Below are 10,067 nucleotides of genomic sequence, written 5' to 3'. Positions count from 1 at the left end.
AAAAAAAGTGATGTGCCTGGTGATATGTAGAAAGTCTGTGTTTACATCCAGTCCAGATAAATATTTATAGCATAGTGTCTTCTGTGTTCTTACAGTTCTGACAAGAATAGCATTGTTTATCTGAGTTTCATCACAGTCAACATTATTTCTGCCAAAACACAAAAATAAAGGCTTATAAATGGCAAGAGTTTCTCCTATTTACCAATATTAGGTACTAGCTAACAAATCTTTTCAAATAAAACTTAAGAATTGAGGAGAAGAGCATACGTTTGGATGTAGAAGGTTGTACTATGAACAGAAACTTATAACTCTTATGTGTAGGAAAAGGCAAGGGTACCGTGCTTGCACCAAAATGAATAGTTTTGCAGGGGTCTGAAGACAAAGACCAACATGAAGTTGTAGGCTCTCTTCCTTGAAAACTAAATATTGTTGAAGATGTGGAATTCTTTTATAGTGTGTGTAATTGGCCAAACATCAGTGACAGAATAAGAGACAGCTTTTCAGGAATGAATAGTGCAGAGGTTATTATGTATTGTTTAAAGCAATGCCTGTTTAAATAAACAGAAGTCAGAAGGACTGTTAATTACCATGGAAATGAATGTAATTTAGGCTTTGAAAAAAAAATGATAAATCAACATAAACTGTTTCAAAAGCAAATCTGGTAACGGAGCATATGAGAAGTATCTTAAACTCAGCTGTGCAGAGTGTACTTAGATCCTTAATTCTTTCAGTGTTGATTCCTATTGACTAGGCTTAGACTTAAAGAGAAACTTAAGTAAAGAACTTTGGATGGAGTAAGGCCTTTGCCTAGTCAAATGTTAAATGACAGAAAGGAGCTTGTGTTCTCATACTCTTCTTTCCTTGGATTGACTTAGGCATACTTACAAGCATTCCTTTACTTGTAAGTATTCCTTACTCCATAGAATGTATCAAAGAGAAGATTTTTTTTCTACAATAGCTTTTCTCTACCATTTTTTTTTCTAACACTTTTAACTAAAGAGTTCTTCTGAACTGGTTTCTCAGAGGCATATCCTTCAGCACAATGATAATAGATAACTTCAAGGTTAAAACAATGAGGAAATCTTTTGTTTCAAACTTTAATATTCATAAAAGTGAAGGACTAATGATACTGAAGACATATATAATGCAGAGAGAAATTGGAAAAGCTTCCTTGCACATGTCCATTAATGCACTACTTCATGATGGCGGAAGAGATTTGGCAATATTTCCATGACAAAGAGACCAAAATCTTCACCATCCTTTTATTCTTGTTTCAAAGACAGTGGCTCTTTATCTCAATGAATGAAAAATCCCTTGCAGTTTTTATAGTGTGGACTACCTTAGTACTCTTCGAATGATTACAAAGATGCAAGACGTGTTTTTTTTACATGTCTATTCAGATTTGACTGTTATTACAATTTGAACAATTGAAGAGAGGGCATGGTTGAGGAATTTTTGCATGAATAGCAATTTTAGGTAAACACTGAGAATGAAGGTGAAATATGGGTTTCTGAGTTGTAGTGAAGAGAGGTGAGAGTCAGATGGAAAATTATAATTTAAATAGAGATAGGAATATAGTGTCTACGAATGTTTAATCATATTAGCTCACATTTGTAATGTCAGATGTCAAGTACATAAAAAGGACTCTAAGAAGAGATCACAAATTATCTATGGAAATAAAAAAGATAAAGAGGAAAGAAATGAAGTTTCAGTAAATTATAGCTTGGGTGCTTGTAGGTGTCACCCCATCAGAAAATAAAGGCAATATAATCATGAAAATTATGAATAAGACACTCATTACTTAAGTCATCTGAACTTGTTAGCTATGTAATTTTTCTGATCAATTTACTACAGATAAAAGTTTCAAGAGTTTTGAGTAAGAATCTTTTTAGCTAGCAATGATGAAAATGCTTCTGCAATATGTGCATTTGTATGAAACTAGGAGCCAGTTACTGAATTTAAGTGCCAATAACTTTTTCGTTTAATTCCCCTGATATGTGATTGCAATACTGTTTATGTTAAGTTTTCTCTCTTAAGTGAGGCTAAGCAGGCAGTTCACTGCTTGTCTCTTAGCAGTGTATCTGTTAAAGTTTTATGAACTTGTCTATGGAATTTCTCTAACGTTACGAGTTGACACAGAGTTAAACATCATCTAGATAATAAACTTATTCACGTGAAGCTGCAGGGAAGCTAATTTTGACCAAACTGACACTGCCTGCATTCTTCCTGTGAAGGCCATTTTGAGAGATTATTATCTTAATCTTTCAGTCTTCTAAGACTTCTGAACTGGAAGGTTCTTCAAGATATGATTTGTTACAGATATACGTGAATCTCCAAAGACAGAGAGGATTTCAAATAAAATCAGGGAACAGTTGAACATCATGTAATTTAAGTGTTGACCTGTACAAAAATTATGTAATGGGGGTGTTCTGTGAGAATGTCACAAATGAATTTGAGGCATGACCTAGAACTTAAGTGGGTTTTTTTTTTAGAGATGTTTTTATTAAATTATATTTCATGTTACAAGCTAGAATTGAAAGGGAAGCACTTCTGCAACACTGCTTTTGATGTATTAAAATCTGTGGTATCTATTTGTCTATACAGTTGCCTACATGTATTTTCTTTACTTATATCATGTATATTGCTTGAAGACAGATTCCCTTGAAGCACATTGTTTCATGTTCTCATTACGATCACTGTCAAAATAATAAATTCATATTTCTCTTATGTTCTCATTACCCTCTTCAGTGAGATACTGGAATTTTAAAGCTGCATATACTCAAAGAATTAGAAGAACATACTATATGGTTGTGACCTTTCCAATAGTCTATAAATGGAGCTGAGAATTCTAATTCCTTCTTGCTTACTGTTCTCTTTTCTTCCCTGCTAATTTTGTGGGGAATGGTTGAAAAGGATGACCTTTTCAGCGTTTCGTGTTTTGATTGGCCAAAAGATAGACCAAACTCACATAAAATTGTATGCTCAACAATGCAGTTTTGTTATTTTACTAAGATGTATAATGTAGATGCTTTCTGCAGTCATATGAAACTGAAGTAGCCCTTGTTGCAATCTTGTTTTTGTTTCATTTTCATTTTAGCATTTGAAAATAATAGTGAACCATCCTCAGTACGTATCTCTTATTCAACAAAGCATTTCAGAGAGTAGTGAGGTTATATTCTTGATTTCAATAATTCTTTATTGTTATTGGCTTGGAAAGGTATTTTTAAATGCTATAGATCTGTTAAGATAACATCTCTGAAAGCACTGCAGTTAATCTGCTTTTTTCTTCCAATGCTGTACATACTAACTGCTCCCTCAGTCCCAGCTAATTATTTTATTTTAACTTTTCACTGTTAAAATGAGAATTGAGAAGAGTGCTTAGGATACTTGACACTTAGAGAAGAGATGGCCGGGGGGGGGGACTTACGTGTGTGCCTTATCTTAATAGGGAACAAGGAAAGTTTTGGTCTAAGTTTACTTGAGAGGTGAAAAGCCCAGTACACCTCATGAACTGCTGCTTCTGGTGACTTTATACATTGCCATGTTCTTTTATAAATAGTAACGAGTGTGAAGAAACAACATAAATAGCACTTCTAGTAGTAAGACTATTGGTGTGTTCAGCTATCCCAATATAAGCTTCTTTTTGTTTCTGATTTACACCTGTGTTTGTATACTGTTTGTGTGGGTTTTTTGTCTTATGCTTTGGATTTTTTTTTTTACTTGGTAGTTTGTGTAAGTTACGCTATAGAACATAAAATATAGCTGTACTATCAATACAAGGGTTCTCTTCTGCTATTTGCAAGGTGTGTTTGGTGCAGCAGCAAAGGGGTGTTGAGAAAAGTGGGGAAAAAAATAAGATTGACGCAGTAATGTTACTTTTTTTTTTTTTTCCCCTGATATCCAAGAATAGTCCTGGATTTGCTGACATAGCAGACTGTTTCTATGTTGTTACCAGAAGAAAGGTTGCTGGTAAAGAAGCATACTGTCAAGCCTGCTATCAAGAATTCTTCAGTCATTGTCCTTGCTATGCTGTAGAAGTTTAAGATTTTTTAAATGAATTCTGTATCATTCTTTACGTTTCAAAAGAGAATTTTTGGGGGAAAAAAAAAAAGCTGAGATAATGAAAAATATCTGCTAGCTGTAGCATAAAGTTAGGAAAAAAATGAAGAACAGGCTTGCTTCTTGCTACCTGTTGTTGCCTCAGTTGTAGTCTGCGAGGTAGAGCCGTGCTCTCAGTGTATCATTCTTAAAGCTATCATCAAAGTAATAGTAACATGAAATGGCTCATGATCTTTTTGCCACCCATCCATATAGCATGAGCCTCCAGGCTCTTTTGCACACCATTCAGGCATACTCAGGGCACCACTTGCAGGCTTTGTGCGTAAAACAATACGCTGGGTGTTTAGAATTGGCAGCAGTTCTGGGAATCCATCAAGATGAGAGGTTCTGTAAACTCTCCCACTGCCAATGGTGAAAGTTGTATTTGAACTTTTTAAAAGCTGTTCTCTGGAGCCAAGATTTGGCACTTCCTTTTCTATCTAACTTTGACACACTTATTTCCAAGCATCACCTGGGATACACATATATACTGAAAAAAAAAAACAGATTCCACCTTTTACTACCTATTTTAAAATACTTTAATTTCATGCACCTTTTTGGAGGGCCTAATAGCTATGTTGTGGTAATGCTTATCAGAAGGCACTGAGAAGCTTTAATTACTTTGTACTTTGGTTAGTTATGAATGCATGCAAAATTTAACTGTTTCCCCAGAAGCAAATAAAGTCCACGTTTATTATGTTACATAAAAGTTAGGGAATGATTTAGAATAATTAAGCTAAGGGCTGGCTTACTTGGGATTTAACTCATCTAAATGATGCATAAAATTAATCTTAAAAAATTATTTCACATTAAACTACTACATGGAAAAGAAGCATTAGGGTCTTCTCAAAAAGGTTCGCTGTAGGAAATGCTTCTTATTGCAACAAACTTCAGGTATATTAAGCAAAAGAGTTGATGTTTGGACTATTTCTTAAATAATCAAACCATCAGTGAAAAGAGAGACATGAATAAGAAGACAACTTTAAAAGCAATATACCGGGTGAGCAGACAGTGAGGAAAATATTAGGAGATTTGTATAGGTAATGAGAAGAAAGGATGAGGAAAAATCAGAACAAAAAGCAGCGTGCTCTCAATGCTAGCTTTGATTTATTTATAAATGTAATATCTACTGTCTACTAATGACTTACATGCCTTCTGGTCTGGTTTAGTATTGTAATGTTGACTGATGTGAGATCAAAATCTGCCTACTTCTCTCAAGGTAGATGACTTATTACCACAAGTGGGAATTTTTCACAAGTGAAATGGGATCAGAGTAATCACTGTACATGGCAAAACTGCGTTAAGAATTCCACAGATTATATTTAAAACAAAGCCACAGTGTAAATGCTATGAATGGATAGTAACATCAAATATGATGACTGAGGAATACAGGAAATGAATGGAATCAAGATAGATTCAGGATTATGTGGTACAAATGGCTAGTACACTAGGTATGTTATTGTCTTAATGATTCTTTGTAATCTTGGACTATTTAGATATTCAAAGAATAATAAGATGATTGCTAAGGACATATCCCTGCAGTAGTATTTTGAGAAGTGATCTGTGGAACTTGAGTGAGCATGAAAGGTATACTGAAAGTTGCTTAAGTTGCTATTTTTCAGAGCCTTAGAGTTGTGATTACAGCAAAAAATGGATAGATTCTCCATTCATAAAGACTAGATAGACTTGTATTCCAAGTTTTTCTAAAGGAAGGCTTAGGTTAGTAACTTCCTGAAACAACTTTCTGATGGCACTGCAGTTTTCAGTCTAAAATACAATGCGGAAATATAAGCTATTTGGGGAGGTCTGCAAAAAGTAATAATAAAGGGGAGACATGAGGAAAGAGAACAGCTGTGCTTGGGAGAGTCTGTCATTTTGACATTATTTGACTGTTTCTTCAAGGATAAGAAAACAGTTGCTAGCCCAAATTGGACACTTTTGTTTTAGTTAGCAAATGGAATGAGCTTCACAATCCACGGAACAGCTTCCCATAAATCACCAATTGTTATAGATGCAGAAACTCTATCTAGCACGTTTCTAGTCATTCTAATGCCAAACTGAGTCAATCAAGTTATAATTGGCTCTAATTAACTTGGCACTGCCACAAGTTACTTCATTCTTCACCTGAAACCAGATTGCAAATTTCATTATTGCCTTTGAAAATGCTAAAGAGAACTTTCTGGTAGTCCTAAAACAAGAAAGATTGCCTGACAATATAAAACAGAGGAAGCAATTGACTAAGTCAGAACAAATCTGCATATTTAAATGACTAAGACAGACTGCATACAGGACTCATCATGGAACACAGAGACAAGGCTTTGTGATGTTTCGTGAACAGGCAGCTGGAGCTTTGATAAACTTCATAAAACAGAAGGATCATTGCTATGTGTGATTCCATGGTCACAAGAACATTTGGCATCCTCCTTGGCTAAGCATCCTTCTCTGTTTATTTGAGTGTTGTACCTGCCACGCAAAAGTAATCAACAGCTTTTTTTGTCTGTGAAATCTCCCTTCTACTTTTTCCATGTGTTCTCGTAGTTCATGCAGGAAAAGAAGGTGATTTTGAGTAAAACTTTTTTGATTAAAAAAAAAAAATATGTAAAACTGTGCTGCACTGTCAGAAATACAGTGTATTAGGAACACAAAAAAGGGTTCTTGCAGATCCAAGATAACAAGCTTTATTTTTTCTTCTGGGCTGTACTGATTGAAAGACTGTACCTAATCTCCCATCATCTTTCTGAACAACATTTTCCATATCTGCCGTGACTTCTTTGGGATGAAAGAGGAAACTCTCCCGTAGAAAGGATAAACTTAGTTTATACCTAAGAGAAAATGATGGCTGGTATCTTACTAAAGAAGGAAGATAAAATCATTTTTAGGTTTCACTCTCCTTTCTGTTAAAGATGAAAATAGTATATCCATTTTTGATTAAATATGAACAATGGCTTTTTAAGGGTAGGTCCCATAGGTATATCTTCTCTTGATGACAAATGGAGAAGAGTTGGATTTAAAATAAATATTAAAAAGCCACCTTCAATTCCACAGTTGTGCTTAAGACTAGGATCTTACTTTTAGGAATACTGGAATATATCCCACATTAACATGTTTTGAAGACTGGGGAAATCCTGAACTTTTTACTTATAAGAGTCTGGAATTCTTACAACTTTGGAAACTTGCTTTGTTGTGGGTTGATTTCCCCCCTCCCCCCCCCTTCCCCGCCCGACTTAGTTTTTGAAAATTCAGATACTCTAACAGAGGAAATATTTGATGCATAATATATCATTATTTCCTATCTGTGAGAATGTAGTATGAAAAGCAGGCAAATGTTAGCATTCTTAACTGTTGGGACTTTGTCTAAATTCATTAATATTTACAAATAAGCAATATTATGTGTTAACATTATCTAGTTGATGAAAGCTCCACAGGAAAAAAACCCGTGCAATTCCCTATTGTAACAGCAGTGTATTGACAGTAAGGAAACCTCTGCTTTCTCTGCTGGATACTAGTAATTAATATCTTGCTGTCTAATTAGAGTCTTTCCTTCTCATTTGGATGCTGATTTCTTAAGCACATGTCCACGATGCCAGCATGCTCTGTGTTTGAGTAGAACAGAACATCTGGCTGCCCACGCAGTAAAGTAATATGGGAAGGCAGGCATTTCTAGGGAGATCTGTTGCATTTATTATGGGTAACAGAACCTCTGAGATGCAAGCGTTACATAGATACGGTGCATTATATATTATCTTCAAAATATAAAGAAATGAAAGTTGCTGTCTCTGCTTCTGCAGCCATCGCAGAGCTTATTGTAACACTTTAATTTGTAACAGTTAAACTTAAGTTTTCTGGGTAATGTTAGAGCAAATTTCTATTTTGATCTGAAAAACTGAACTATAACTAAAACTAAAATTCTTGAAAACTTGCAGCAAAAAAAGAAATGCTTTGCTGGAATATGGTTAAGATAATTATCTCTTCAGATTTAGGGGGACAGATATAACTTCAAGCCTTTCTCAAAAACCAAACTTGGATACATTTGAGGAAAATGGAACCCAATTTCATATAAGTATTGTGATGCTTCAGATGCTGTTAGTTTAGGTTTCTCTTGTACTTTGCTTTCCATCCTAAAGATAGTTGTGCACATCACAGCTCCCGTGTCCTTCTGTCCTTACTCCATGCAGGAGTGGAGAGATAGAAGAAATTAGCTTTTTTTCCTGAAACACCAACACTGGTTACTGGTGCTTTTCTCCTATTTCACATAGGCAGCAAATAGATATTGTTGGAAGACAATCAGTTAATCTGTGGAAGTTATCCTTAATTACAAAGTACGTAGGTATGGGTACAATTGCTAGCTTTCATGGTTTCCCAACAGAAATAAAGAATAGGTCCCCTAAAAGTCCTGAAATTGGTTGTGTCAGTGATACCAAGGTGATCTTTTATATCAGGCTTTGTTTAATCTGAGAGGCTTGTAAATGAAATCTGCAATCTGATCTAAAAGTAAAGGGTTGTTCAGTGAAAAGAAAAAAGAAAAAAAAAAAACCTTCATCCTCATATGCCTCAAGAACTGATTTTACATGAAACTTGACAATGTTTTTGCTGATTGTGTGCATAATACAGCAGTGCAGTCTTCTAAAATGTATTTAAACTACATTTTTTAGAGAAATTACTAAGTTCACAAAATGCTGTGGTAAATATCACTTTACATAAGCGCATTAATGATCAAATATTAGATTACCCTTTTGTGATATTTTCTCAGCTTTAATTTTTATTTAATTGAAACAATATTAGTAGTGCTGTAACATTTAGAAGAATGGCTGTTGTAAGGTCATGTGCTGTTTATCCAAAAGTACATATTTGTCCACTAAGCTAATATTTTTAAGACACTGTAATATTAGCTGTATTTATATACATTTTCAGAGACTGCTAGAGTAGAACTGCAAGGTTTTTAAAAATTTTGCTGAGAAATATATAGTAATGGAATTTGCACTGCTGTAACATTCTCTGATATAATTTTGTCAGCTTCCTACTTGAAAGATAAGACTTGAATAACATTTCATAAGAAGTTAGGGAGCTTTTCCATATGGTTTTGCATATAGTTTTTGTTTTCCTCATCAAATACACAGTTTTAAGTACATGTTTTAAGATATATACTTCACAGATGTATTGCGTATACAAACAATACACTCCTTGAGTGTCAATGTTTTAGAAATACTTATATGATCCAGGCATGTTTTTCGTAAGGTAGAAATGCATCCTTTCTTTGTAGGAAAAGAAATAAATCTGCTAAATTATAAGAATTATTCAGTGGTCCTACTAGATCTCTAATTATGTAGGGTTCCCTGTTGAGTTATTAAGAGAGACCCTCTTTCCCATCACACTGAAATGTTTTTAGTGAACTACAACTTTCTTTTAACACAATTATTGCGGTAGGATAAGGATTTATTAGGTTATTTTGACTTTACCCTGACAGTAGAAGATTATTTTTTTCCGATTTATCATCTGACATAGTGCATTAATCTTGTCATTTTACTGATCTTTTATTTTAATGTCAGGTTTTTCAAATCATATTTTTTTCTGATGCTCATGAATCACTTTCCTTAGACATTTATAAAAAGTATACTTGATTATATCAGGGGCAAAGCTATTTTTTACAAATTAATGTAGTAATATTCATGTAATCTGAAAGATGCTCTCAGCATTCTTTTCCTTGTTTGCAATATTAAGTGAACTGTGACCTTTTACGCTTTCTTTGTCTGGTGCAGGAGTACAGAGCATCTCCTGTCCCACACAGTGATTCAGAAATCAGCTGTTCATATAAACAGCTTCTGAATACTCCATTCTTTTCCTCCTTAACATGAATTTTCTCTAGTTCATGTAACAATAGGAATTGATCAGCAAGACTTCCTTTTCAGTATGTATGCAGAAGAAGAATGTTATTGGTATGTGTATGCACTAAATTCCTTGTATTACAGAGG

Source organism: Meleagris gallopavo, chromosome 13, assembly GCF_000146605.3.
Source record: "Meleagris gallopavo isolate NT-WF06-2002-E0010 breed Aviagen turkey brand Nicholas breeding stock chromosome 13, Turkey_5.1, whole genome shotgun sequence".
Taxonomy (NCBI): Eukaryota; Metazoa; Chordata; class Aves; order Galliformes; family Phasianidae; genus Meleagris; species Meleagris gallopavo.
Note: the sequence above shows the minus strand (reverse complement) of the source record.